The sequence below is a fragment of the Camellia sinensis genome, chromosome 9 (assembly GCF_055761805.1).
Source record: "Camellia sinensis isolate YWXY chromosome 9, ASM5576180v1, whole genome shotgun sequence".
Lineage (NCBI taxonomy): Eukaryota > Viridiplantae > Streptophyta > Magnoliopsida > Ericales > Theaceae > Camellia > Camellia sinensis.
In genome coordinates this window covers 64325809-64339998 of record NC_138969.1, presented here as the reverse complement: position 1 = coordinate 64339998, position 14190 = coordinate 64325809, and the positions used below count along the sequence as shown (strand labels likewise).

Sequence of the window (14190 nt, the reverse complement as noted above, 5' to 3'; positions counted from 1 at the left end):
ATGAGAGAAACTTTGGATTTCCACCACCCAAGTGAAGCCCTAGCTTTAGATCTTCAAGATTTTGAGGAAGATGATGATGATCTTGACCCAAGAATTTGCAAAATCAAAGAGTCTTAGTGTGTGAGGAAGTTTTCTAGAGAGAAGGGGGAGAAAAATAGGGTTTAGAGTGAGAGAGAGATGTGCAAAATGTGAGATACATTCGAACCAAAATGAAATAAAAAACAGAGTTTCGGACTGCTCAGGCTCCGCACGTACGGCACCCTTGCCCGCTCGTGTGGCCCACCTCCGCCGCTCGTATAGCAATCCCGGTTTTCCCCTTCATGTATTGTATTCCGGACTCGAGTTTTGTGGTTGGTTGTTGTTTTTTAGATCTTGTTTCCGTCCTTAAATTCTTTGTATTCGAGTTTTGGGAGGTGTTGGGCGAATTTGTTACAAGTTGGTTCTGAGTTGAACAAGTGTTCTCTGCCCAGGTTTTTGCTTCTTCGCTCGAGCAAAGGTTCTTGCACTCGAGCGAGCATGGGCAGTCCTCAGGTTGCTTTTTCAGATGCAACTTCTGCTCGAGCGAGCTTTCTTGCGCTCGAGCGAGCTTGGTCTGGTGTGTCTCTTCACTCGAGCGAGCACTCTTGCGCTCGAGCGTGCGTCTGCGTCTCTTTAGGACCTGAGGGTTGATGATCTTCGCTCAAGCGACGCTTCTTGCGCTCGAGCGAGGTTCTTTGTGTCTGGTCGCTCGAGCGACCACTCCTTCGCTTGAGCAAGCATCGAGTATATCAGTTGACAGTAGTGTGATATTTCATCACTTTTCTATCTCCATCTTCCCCAAAGCCCTAGATCCGACTCTCTCTACACACTCTCTCTCTCTCTAAAAATACTCTTGGTCTATAGCTCTTCTACCCTAGTTTCTTTGTAAGAAGGTAAGAGTTTTGTGTGGGCTTCGATTTGATCCGAAGAAGTGTGGGTTTGGAGCATCTTCAAGTTTCACCTTTCATCCCCTTTGAGCTCCTAAATCCAAGGTAGGGATAACTACTCATTTTTATGAGCTTTGACATAAATTATAGTCATTTTGTATAAATGGTTTAATTTGGTAATTTTGGAAAGTTAGGGTTTGAGATTGAAATTTATGAAAGAGGGGTTTTCTATTGTTGAATATAATAAGTATATGAGATGTGAAATTGGTGTTGGTTGTGGAGTATGAGTAAAATTTGGCCTTAAGGGCAATATTTGAGAATAGGGAGAAAAAGCCCTAATTTGATTTAAATAATTAATTTGTATAATTAATTTGGTAATTGTGAAAATGTGAAATTGAGTTGAGAATTATGAAATTGGGCAAATATGAGATTGAATGGTGTAGTTGGATTAATGAATCACTCACCTATGAAAAAGTTGATAATTTATCTATTTGATAAATTTATTATCCATTTAGAAATAATTGCTTTAGGCTATCGGTGGAGGATAGTCTTGATTGTTGTAGACACTGCATGTTGATTAGGGAAAATTGAAACTAATCATACAGGTTATGTTATTGAACATGACGGTGGAATTAACACATTGAATATGTGAATCGTTGGGTCATTGTATATGACAATATGTTATAATACATTGTATATGTTAATGGATGGGTCATCGTATATGACAACTTGTTAAATACATTGTATATGTATGTTGTTTGGGAGGAGAAAGGGGATGTACTCCATTGTGTGGGAGGAGAAAGGGGATGGACTCCATTGATAACTAAGTTGGTTGGAGTGTCCTGGGTTAAAGTCCCGAAATCTGTTATATATTTGGGTGCCGGTTCCGTCGGACGTGGTTCCATAAAATGGCAAGGTTATGGAAGTAATGAGTTGTAGTCTCATTCTTGAGTGGTTGAATAATATTGAGTTATGTCAATGAATTGATTCGGATAAATAATGGGAATTGGACTTATCATGACATAAAGTTGGTTGGTTATGGAAAGGAAATACCTATGTTGTATGTGTTGAACATTTATTAAATGCTAATGTTTAAGTTAATGTTAATATTATGTTTAGCATATCTCTACTGGGTTTTGGCTCACCCTATATGGGACATCATTTTCAGGTACAGGTGTTACGCCGCCTCCAAGGACGTAGCTTGGGAGGTTTAGAGGCTGAAGGCGTATTTTTGTTGTTACCTTTTGTGTTATGTGTAATTTCAAGCCAAGGGCTAAATTTGTAAAGGGCTTCTAACCCTCTTATCTTGTAACCAAGTGTTGACTTGGAAAGTTGTGAGCCCGTAGGGCATTTACTTTTGTTGTCAACATGTAATATTTTTGTAAAGAATACTCTGATGAATGAATGTATGTCTTATTCTCCTATGTCTATGGATATTATGAATTACTATTTATGCATTTATTTTGAGGGCGTTACAACTTGCGGCCCACCTTTGCCGCTTGTGCGGTCCATTTCAGAATGTACGCCCAGGAGGTTCAACCCTCACCTCACGTGCGGCCTAACCCACCGCTCGTACGGCCCCTCCCCGCACGTGCGGCCTAGGGCCCCGCAAGTGTGGCCTTGACCCAGCCACCCAAAATTCCTGCTTCGCTTTCGGGCACCCCGGAGCCGACCCCGCACCTTCCGAAACGAGTGAAAACTCAGAATCGAGACAACCACAACAAAGGGAGTTTCAAGAAAGAATTTTCAATGAAAACTTACCCGGCATTTTTAACAACGATAATTCAAACGAACTTTCAAGAGTGCAAGGCAAAACACGCGCCGATCATCACATTATGCAAGACAAGTAAAAATTTACCCAAATTATTCTCAGAAACAAAAACACATTTAACTTTGCACAACTTCAATGTCAAAGTATGCTCATACTAAATTGTAGGTGTAGACATTCTCCGTAAAGCAGTTCATGTATGTCACAAGCTTCTAGCAGTGTTCCTCAAACTGTCAAACTAAAACAAAACACATAAGACTTTTCAAACACCTTTTTGCTATATGAGACAAGTATTATAAGCTCTACAAGAATAGTATAAGAAGGACAAGATCATATAGTTGCACTCCTTGTTTTGTTTACTCTTATTGTAAAAAGGGCTGAAAGATCCTCATTTTCTTTAAAAAGTGACCTTTAGCATACCATAATATTAAACTTGTAAATCAAGGCAGTAAGGCCTTATTAAATCAACAAAACTAATCCGATACAATAGTTTATCATCATACAATTATATCAAACCCGGTGCCAATCAAAAAAAAAAAAAATCAATCCAAAGGTTTCAAGTGTAAGAAGTTGATTCAAACACAAGTTTTTCTTGTTTTTAATAACAATAATACTCTCAACAATTTTCACGTGTTGCTTATTCAATATTTTTCTTCAGATATTCTAATTTTGTTAGATGAAAAGTTGCTAAATTATTGATGAAGCTAGTTGGGTGTCAGTTCAGTTATGTGATTCACCGAAAGAAATACATTGAAAATTTGACAAACCAACATGAAACGTTAGAGGCACTGTGAAATGGGATGCATGGATCCATAAATGTAGCGACAGGAAGTAGAGAAGAAATATCTCCTACCCTATGATTATGTCTACCTTACTTGGATGTCATTTGTGTGCGGGCATATGTTTCCAACTAATTGTCTTGCTTTGCAATATTGAAACTGCTACACTAAATAAAGGTCTAATGTGTGCTAAATATATAAAGAGAGAATAAAGGGGAAAAGTGTACTCTTGTGTAATTTTACTTTTTGCATTGCAATGGAGCTTTTGTCCACAATAATTTCTCATTAACAATGTCTTATGCTTGTTTTCATGCATCTTTGGGACCTATAGTAAAAATATTTGGCAACCCCAACGGGTCGGCCTGATGGCAAGGCCTTGGGTTTGGGGGGTGTGCTCCCTCTAAGATTCAGGAATTGAAACCTCTTAGGTGCTAACAATTCCTTGGGGCCATCTGATTGGGGAAAACCCTTGAATTAACTATGGTGCACTTGCAGGAAACTCCTTTTCAAGGGCCTGTGTACCCCTGGGGATTAGTCGGGTTTTGGTCTAAACACCCCAGTGCCAATCAAAAAAAAAAAAAAAAAGTAAAAATATTTGGCCATTTGCTCTCTATTGGAATGTGATTGACAACTAATACCTCAAGAGTACAAAAATGAATTGTTGCTTGTAACGCCCCGACCCTTTACACGTCATCGATATTGTCCGCTTTGGGTCATGCCCGCACGGATTTATTCTTCCCAGTGGGTCACCCATCCTAGAACTACTCCAGCCTAAGCACGCTTAACTGGGGAGTTCTAATAGGGATTTCACCACTTGGGAAAAGGCCTCGATGCTATATAAGGGTCCAGGTTTTTACTTTTATAGCCCAGGAACTCCCCCTCCATTCCCGATGTGGGACACCGGGGCCTTACAATCCACCCCCCATAAGGCTGCACGTCCCCGTGCAGTAGCCTGCCAGCTCGCAAGCCCGCCCACATGCACCGAGAAACGCCAGGGGCCCACACTCGGTACTCCGGAGAGTCGGCTCTGATACCATTTGTAACGCCCCGACCCTTTACACGTCATCGATATTGTCCGCTTTTGGTCATGCCCGCACGGATTTGTTCTTCCCAATGGGTCACCCATCCTAGAACTACTCCAGCCTAAGCACGCTTAACTGGGGAGTTCTAATAGGGATTTCACCACTTGGGAAAAGGCCTCGATGCTATATAAGGGTCCAGGTTTTTACTTTTATAGCCCAGGAACTCCCCCTCCATTCCCGATGTGGGACACCGGGGCCTTACATTGCTCGAGTTGTAAGGGGTGGTCAATGACAAAGAGGAGATTGTGGTTCATTTGAAGTGAGCTTATGTTTCAGAACCTAGAGAGTCCACCTATGCAATAACTATGCCCAACACATTGTTTAGAACTTATATTGCTCTAGATGACAAAAACTAGATACCTGTCTCGAATCTGCATTCCACCAATCTCACGGTCATTCTATCGGCAACAATCCTCGGTTAAGTTAAAGAAAGAAATTTCTTGTAGCTCTACTATTAAAAAGCACTTCTCTTGATTTAGTAAAGTACTTCAAGTAATGCCCCATTTTAGGAGGAGAAAATATGCACTTTCAAAAAAGGTCAGAAAAAATGCACAAAGTTTAAATCTATATTTATATATTATCTACCGGATGCTTTCCATGAAAAAAAGAAAAAAATGGGATTGTGCTAAGGTCAAGGCTAACAGTATTCTATTGTACATCCACTTAATCTTAATAGTACAACAACTATTTTTGTTTAATAGTACAACAACTATTGTCATAATATTGAAGCACCAAGGAAATCTTCAATTCCCCTTGTTAGCATAAGGCCGCCTATTTTTGTTTGCATTCATTACAAAGTAAAATAAGCCCAACTAACCATGACATACTCAATGCAACCAACAAGCTATTTACCTGGTAAAAAAGAAATAGGTTCATTCTTGTCAATACCAAGAGCCCTCAAGTCTGCTTTAGGTCTAGATTAATTTTCATGCTAGTTCTTGCTCCAGCATGAAAGTTCCATTTTAGGGAAGGATGACATACCATGATACTTTTTGTTTCAACTTGTACGTGGTGCATCTATTCAATATAAATTAAGACCCTTTCCTCTAACTGGTTACTCCTCTAGGGCTTAGCCCAACCATCATGCACCTTTTACTCTCTCTCCACATGTGTTCTCTCTTCATCATCTCTCATTTTCAACAATTTTTCTCTCCCCCTCCCATCATTTGTCTTTCTCCCGTCTACTCATACGACAACTAAGAAAGGTTATTTAAAACTTCAAAACCCAGACGAAGTTTCTACTTTGGACCAACATTATAGAATAAAAACCCACTTATAATAGCTCACTGTTAGTGAATGGAGAATTGACTTATAAAACGACCAAGTAAAAATCTTAAGACTAACAATTTTTTATTTTTTATTTTGTGACAAAATGTCCCAAGGACTTCACATTTTCAAGGGAAAAAAACCTATTTCTCATCCTATGACCTAAACAAGCCTTAATAAATTTCAAAGACTCCAAAAACAAAAACCAGAAAGAAGGTTCAATTGCTTAAGGACGTATTAAGCACCCCAATTTTTTTTTTTTTTGAAAAACCTATGTTTTAGTCAAAAATCTTAAAGAGAAAGATGAACAACATCATCTTATCATCAATTCCTATATTATCAAAATCATCGGTGTAAAAAAAGGTGAGAGAGAGAAATGACGAGGAGAGAGAAAGCAGTGAGAGGTGAAAAAGTGATGATGTGATATGAGGAGATGATGCGAGGGAAAAAATTTCAAGTGACAATAATTGTCGTCTCGTCGCACAACAAAAAGATGTGTCATTATTGTCATTTGCCACCCATGCTTTTCCATTTCTTCTTCTTTTCAAAACTTTAAAATGCCTTAAAAAAAGATAAGTCACCAGGGAAAAAATGCTAGATGACAGGGTGATAAATGGCATTTTACTATGGCTCTTGTTTTAATGAACATAACAAATTGTAGTACAAATAGTTTTATAATTAAGCTTGGACCTTTGTTGCTGCTCATTGGAAATAGAGCCCCTTTTGGAAGGAAGTGCTTTAGTCACTATGGAAACGTCCAAGCAAGTCCTTTGTAGTTTATATGTCCAGCGAATATTGACAACATCTATTCATATCAACATTATTAAGTACGGAAAGCATTGCAGGTCCTTTTTAGAAAGCAATGCTTTAATCACTATGGAAATGTCCAAGCAACTCCATTATATAGCTTATATGCCCAACAAATATTGACGACATCTATTCATACCAACATCATCAACTAAAGAAAACAAAAAGAAAATGACGAGCAAGATTGTAACCACAAAGAGAACAAGTATCTACAAAGAGAAAAAAACAAAGCAAGGTTGGCCAATCTCTCTCATTTGTTTAGGTGAAAGAAGGGTTGTCTTTATCACCTCAAAATCGCCCATATATGTAGTCTTCCACCATCTTAAAGTTTCAAAACCAATATACCACTCTATCTGAGTTTGCTACTTTTACTTATTCCTATCTTCCTTTTCCTAACCAAGAAAAATTCCAAGAAGCTCCCACCAGCTTCCATGGGATTACCCATCATAGGCCATAGCCTTAGCCTTCTACATGCCATGCAAGCAAACAAGGGTGAGGCATGGTTCCATGAAAGAATAAGAAAGTATGGTCCCATTTCCAAACTCAGCCTGTTTGGAACTCCTACAGTTTTTCTCTATGTATAGGCTACAAACAAATTTATATGCATGTGACAATAAGATGTTTTCTAACCAGCATCAATGAGGAGAGTATGTGGTGAGAAAAATATACTGGAGTAGAATAGCGAAAGATCACAAGCGAATAAGGGGAGCACTTGTATGCTTTTTGAAGCTTGAAGCATTAAAGCAGTATGTTGGGAAGATGGATGAAGAAGTTAGAAAGCACATGGAGATGCATTGGCATGACAAAAATGAGGTCAAGGTATGTTGCAATATGAAGCATGGGTACGAGTACGAGTACTGGTATTGATACGATACGAGTACGTCGATACGATAAAATCCAAAAAAGGTAAGGTACGGATACGGCTTGGTACAATTGTAAACAAATATTTATTTTTAATTTAGAGTAATGCAAAAATTAAATGGTTTAATATGTTAAGATTCAACCTACAATTAATATTTAATGCCAGAAGTAAAGATATAAATCAAAATTAAATGTCAATATATTTCACAAACCATAGTTTAATTTTAAAAATATTCTAAGCATAAAACTTAAAATAAAAAAGAAGTCTAGTGAAAGGAGTCTTATTTTTGTAGTAGAAGAAAATATTGTTTCAACTGAGGTACGATACGGCTTGGGTATATAGTAGGTACGTCTGGATACGCCAAAAATTAAGAAGAAAAAATTTGGATACGTGTTTCGTATATCTGGTACATATGCCGAAGTACCATACGAGGTACCATACGCTTGTAAGTACCTGGTATGGGTACGACATGTTTTTCGAAGTGCCTATGCTTCATAGGTTGCAACTACTGATGTAAATTTCAAAACTCTAGATTTAAATCCATAGTAACTAGTCAATAAAATTATAATGATATGAAGATGGTTCGTTCTCTGCAAAAGCAAATCATGATGTCGTGAGTGGAACAAGAGACGCGCATGAGGTTTCTGTTTGGCTAGTAGCTATTTGAGAATCTACAAAACCAACCACATATACACATGGAGAAATGACAATTTCCATTGGACCTTAAACATGTTAACCTATTAATTTTTCCTCCTTGCATTAATAGTATGAAACAATTTGTTGATAATATGGGTCATGCCTTTGATGAAGACCCCCACATTCAACATTATTTGTTCACTCATATTTGGAATAGAATAAGGAGCAAGAAGAGATGCACTAAGAGGTTTGTTTCAAAACATGATTGAAGGAATGTTGTCAGTACCAATGAATTTGTCTTTCACACACTTCAACCATAGCCTCTGAGCAAGGGCAAAAATGAAAACCATACTCATGGACCTTAAAAGTGAGAAGAGGGTAGCCTTGAAAAAAAATGGTGCTTCCCCTCATCAAGATCTCATCACTTGCTTGCTTAGTATCCACAATGAAGACAATTAAGCTCTACTGTTTGATGATGAGATTGAGGACAACGCAGTCATTATAATCATTGGAGGATATGACACATCCTCCATCCTCCTTACCTTCTTGATCAGGCTTTTAGCCAATGAAGCATCCATTTATGCTGCTATTGTTCAAGGTATGCCCCCATCCCTCATCATGATTCATGAGAAAGATTTAAGAACTGAAAAGATAAAAGGATACTAGAAAATAGAACATACTGAAAAAATTATCTGTTTTGAGATTGCAGAACGAGAGGAGATAGCTAAAAGCAAGACCCTGGGGGAGCTTCTCACATGGGATGATCTTAGCAAGATGAAGTACACATGGAGAGTAGCAATGGAGACTCTAAGGATAACCCCTCTTGGGTTCTTTTCCTTCAGGAGGGTCCTCAAAGATACAGAATTTGGAGGATATCCAATACCAAACGGGGGCAAGTATGTGTTAATATTGCTAATATTTCCATAATTGTAGATTAATTACTAGAATAATTGTGTAATGTAAATAAAATAAGAGCTAGAAGTAACACAAATTTCTGATAAACAGGTGGCATGGGCAGCAAGCATTACTCACATGGATGAGACGACTTTCCCAAATCCATCAAAGATCGATCCAACACACTTTGAGCGGCAAACACCAGCCGCTTACTGCTTTGTGGCATTTAGAGGAGGACCAAGAATGTGTCTTGGGTATGAGTTCACCAGAATTGAAACACTAGCTTTACTTGGTGACCCAGTTCACATGTAAGCTTTCCCGTATTGACGATTCTTTTTGCGGAGATCCAATGCCAGTTTTCAATCAGGGGCTAGCAATTCATATTAAACCAAAGAAATCTAATGGTGTGATTTAAGTTCATGTAGCTTTCATTGACTTTGATGAAAAACAATATTTCCCCTATTGAATAAACCTAATGTATCGGTTTCATGAAAACAATTCAGCTATAAAAGTAAAAATAAATAAATAAATAAATAATCACTTTCTACATTTTATTAACAAGATTTTGCTGTAGCAATTGTGTGTTGCAAGGACCTTTCTTCACAAGGTCAAGGGAATCCCTCCTTGACAATTTGATTGATTTTCATGTCCAAGCACTCAAAAGGAATCAGTGGGAGCATTTATGTCACTATTACCATTTAGGTTCCTTATGAAGAAAATGGTGTATAATAAAAAATGCCAGTTATTTTGATGACCCTAGGCATAGCACCATTTCCAAAAAGTTCAAGTTAAGTCTAAATGCTATGTTGCCTTTAGTTCATTTTATCCTAGAGGAACTTTTATTGAACTTATGATATTCCACTTTATGAGTGGGGTTACGTGACACATCTATAGGTAATACCTTAACTTCTCAATGGGTAAACATTTTTCTCCACAATGTTCAATTTGTCTAATTTGATTCATAATGAAAATTGGTTAAAACTTCATTTTTGCTTTCTGCCAAATATAAACTTTAAAAGAAGAAATAGAGGCTGTGTTTGGTGTGGCTTCGAAATCATGATTCTAACCCTCCATTTGCATGCACTGTTTCGATGGAGTTTTGAAAATGTGATTCCACCACACATTTCAAAACACTTTTCTCTTTCACGTTTAGTAGTTTTCAAAATATATTTCTCTTTCACGTTTCATCTTTTGCAGAGTTTTGAATTTTGGGTCTACCCAGTCATTCTCCCGAATGTCTGGCCGGTTGACCAGAACAGTGTGCTTTTTTTTTTCTTTTGCAATTCATCACATGTTGTTGTGTTTCAATTTTGAACAATCTTCATCAACGGATTGAACTAATTCAGGTTGTCCAACGACGAAATCAAGAAGCCCTTCAGTAGCTTTTCAGCTAGAAATTCGATAGACAGTGGCGAGGACTTGGCAAAGATGACAATGGTGACGAGGAACAGAGCAGTGGAGAGAAAGAGGGGCCAAAAGTAGGCTAGGATGTCGAGAAACCTAGGAGCTAGGTAGATGAGAGAGAAAATCACGAGAGAGAGCTATGGTGAACAAGATGTGGAATTTGAATTGTAGAAGCTTTCCTGAGATCTCCATAGCTAGGTATGGGTTCCAATTTGAACTTGAAGAGGATGAGATGAGACTCAAGATGGGTTCTTAAACACTTGGCTGGGTTTTTGCAGTATTTCCAGAGAGTGAGAGAGAGAGGGAGGGAGAGAAATTGGTGTTTTTGTCTTTGTTCAGAGATTCTCTGCCATGAATTTTGATTTAAGGCTTTGAGGACTATAAACTTTCAATTTCATAAATGCACATAAAAAAAATACAGAAAAGTATTGGAAAAAAATATATGCCGTCCATTTTATTTTGGGTGTTATCTTTAAGAAAAATTGCATTTCAGTATAAGTTTTCCAAAGAAATTATGGTTGCATTTGGCAGAGAATTATGATTTGATAATAGAGTTGTATTTTGAGTTTGGTGATGAATTTTGAATAGAGTTTTGAGTTTTGTGTTTGGTTATAAGTTTGTGAATTAAGTTTTGAAAACTATTTTCAAAACTCATAACCAAACAAATTTTCTCATTTCATATGTCACATCAAAAATTCAAAACTCAATTTAAAAATCTTTTCAAAACTCATAACCAAACAAGTTTTCTCTTTTCAAATCATAATTCCAAAACTCACAAACTTAAAATACAACTTTATTCTCAAATCATAATTCTAACGCTCTACCAAACGCAACCAAAGTTTGTTAAATAAGAATTCAACTGCCCACTCAATCAAACCAGAATCTAGAATTATCCTACCAAGTAGTTTGTCGGCATTTAATCTTTGTCAAGACTTGCATAATGCCTGATCCCTTTTTGCCATCTGAAACTCATTCAAATCCCTTCTTCCATAGGAATTTTTCCAACACTAACATAATCAAATTTTATATCAATAAATTATCTAATATTCAAATGCATCTCATTCTAAGACAGGAACATATTAGACTCTGCTAACATTCCAAGCTGTTTACAATGGTAAAAAAACCTTAGCCTTAAAACTTCAAATCCTATTGATCCTCATATGCTTTATGTTGATGTAAGGTTTGGATGCGCAACTTAATATATCATATAAAGTCCTGTATTTGATAAAATATAAACACTTCCACTATTTTTAGTCAGGAATCCTTACAACATAGAAAAGAAAATTATTTCAACAGACAGAACAAAACAAATTCAAACAGATACCAATAACGATAATATTACCAAATCAATAATATTAAATGTAAAAAGCACCTTTAAAGTTGTGGCATTTTGTTTCTGGGTCCGCTCGAGCGGGGAAGCCGCCGCTCGAGCGTGGAATTGTTGCTCCCGGTACTTTGTGACATTTCAGGCGTGTCCACTCGAGCGTGGGATGTCACGCTCGAGCATGAAATGTTGGCATCCAGTAATTTCACTGTAGCACTATAAAACCTCTGAGACTTTTCTTTCTCCGCTCGAGCGGGGCCTTCTCATCGTGTCTGAACGCTCAAGCGTGGGAAGTCACGCTCGAGTGGGGAGCGCGGTGATAGTTTTTTTTAAACGCAGCAATGTTAAATCATTAACACACTTTCCTTTTTCTATTCTTCTTCTCCTCTCCCTCTCCCTCTTGGAAACCCTAGAACTCCATCATCAAACACCTTCCATACTATTGAAATCCACCCAAATTCGTTGGTTGGGGGCAAACAACACCTGAAGAATAACATTATCTTCCGATCGGATTGGGGATTTGCGATAGATTCGTGAAGGAGTTCGAAGTTTGGCCTGATAGTTAAGGTAGGGATACTTTTACTCTTGTATCTTTTCATTCTTGAAGAAATTTCATGGTGTTATGTGTGATTGAGAACCCATTTGTAGTTTTGGTTGAACTAAGTGATGTATTTGTCAGGTAAAACCCACTTTTCATATAACTGCCCTTTTTCTCTATGTTTTGTTTGAAATCCCTAAAATTCCTTCCTCAACCTAGGTATAGACAAGGTAAAGGAACTAGATTTGTGGTAAGGAGTAGAAACCCCCAAAACTTAATGAAACCCTAAGTTCCCAATTGGTTAGAAAACATTCAAGCTAGTGGAATATTCATTTGATACATGGAATTTGATGAATAATGGAAAGATGAAATGTGAGTGTTGAAGTAGTTAAAGAGATGATGACTTGAATGATGCTATTCCTTGAGCTTTGTGTGATGTTATCTATGATGATGATACATGATGTTTATTTATGGAATTGAAATGTATTTAATTATTGAGCATGCATGAGTCCATGTGTGAGTTGGTAATGAGTCAGGGTGGCGTTGTGTTGTACGCGCACGGGGAGTTTTAAAAGGTGCCCAATTGCCCTGTCTAGGCTTATATCGTTGGACGAATGTGGGAAAACGTTTTTGGGTGTCCAAATAGTCCCGCCGTATAGTAGCCGACGAAAGTGGAAAAACGGATGATTTTTCTTAGGGTGCCCACTTCCTGCCGTATAATAGCCGGCAAACGTGGGGGTTGTTTCTGAAAAGAAATGGTCGTTCACAATTGGTCCCATGATTATGGATGTTTAATTCTTTAACTAAACAACGTTATTTGTATTTTATCTGAATTAGGTTGTAAAGGTTCTTGTGAGATGCGGAATATACTTACTTGCGAAATAACTTCTCTTGTGTTGTTAATTCACATTGATGCCAAAATTTTGTTCAAGAAATTAGATACTTGGATAAATGTATTCCTACTGGGCATATAGCTCAACCCTAACTTATTTTAAGGAATTGAAGAAGGTCAGCCTCGATGAAGAACCGGATCAAGCACTAGCCCTAGGCTCTTTTGTGGGAATTAACTGAAGTTAGAGCATTTCATACTAGTTTTGTATTTATTTTTTTGAAACCTTGTAATGTAACTCTTAGATGTATTTTTTTAAAGTTGTACGCCCTTGAGGCTTATGTTTTTGTTGAATTATCTAGTTCACCGAACTGGGAGAGGATTCTGAATGGCATGGGAATGCAATGTATAATGTTTAGACACCCAATTTTTGATTTAATGGAAAAGATGATCCTTTGGGACTTTTTGATCATATTATTAATGTATAATACAGGGTGAATTTTTAGGGTGTTACAAAATTACAGAGGCTATTACCACATTTTGGTACTCTAAAAGCTTTTTTCCATTGATTCATGGAATCCGCCACGAGTGATGCAATTTGTTCACTTTTTTGCATCACCACCTTCTCATGCTCTTCTACTTGCCACCCTCTGTTTTAATTCGGATCCACTTTCTAGGCCAAAGCCTCAACTTCCTGAAAGCATCGAACAACCCAAGGAACAGTGGCTACAAATGAGAATATAGAACATGGGTCAATTTCAAAGGTTAACCTCTTTGGCGCCCCATGGTTCTAATCAAGCCAGCTGCAAATAGATTTGTACTCATTAATGATAGAATTGTACTTTCCAATGAGCAGTAACAACCCTATGTTTAGTAAGCTTTTACTACCAAAAAAGAAAGTACCCAAAAAAGAAGAATATACAGCGGAACTCAAAACACTGCCAAGACGCCACCTTGCTATAGAGGCACACACAAACGACCTAACCTAGAAAGGAAAGCCCCTCACAACCTAAGAGGAATAGGCACAAAGGACACTCAATTAACATGAGGCACCAAACCCAAACCACCAAGAAACAAGCCTCTCACAACCCAAAAC

General features: G+C 37.7%; 1 pseudogene; it reads left to right on the top strand.

The window, feature by feature from the left end:
* LOC145788983 (beta-amyrin 28-monooxygenase-like) lies at window positions 1-9414 on the top strand (annotated as a pseudogene).
* Window positions 9415-14190: the final 4776 nt, after the last annotated feature.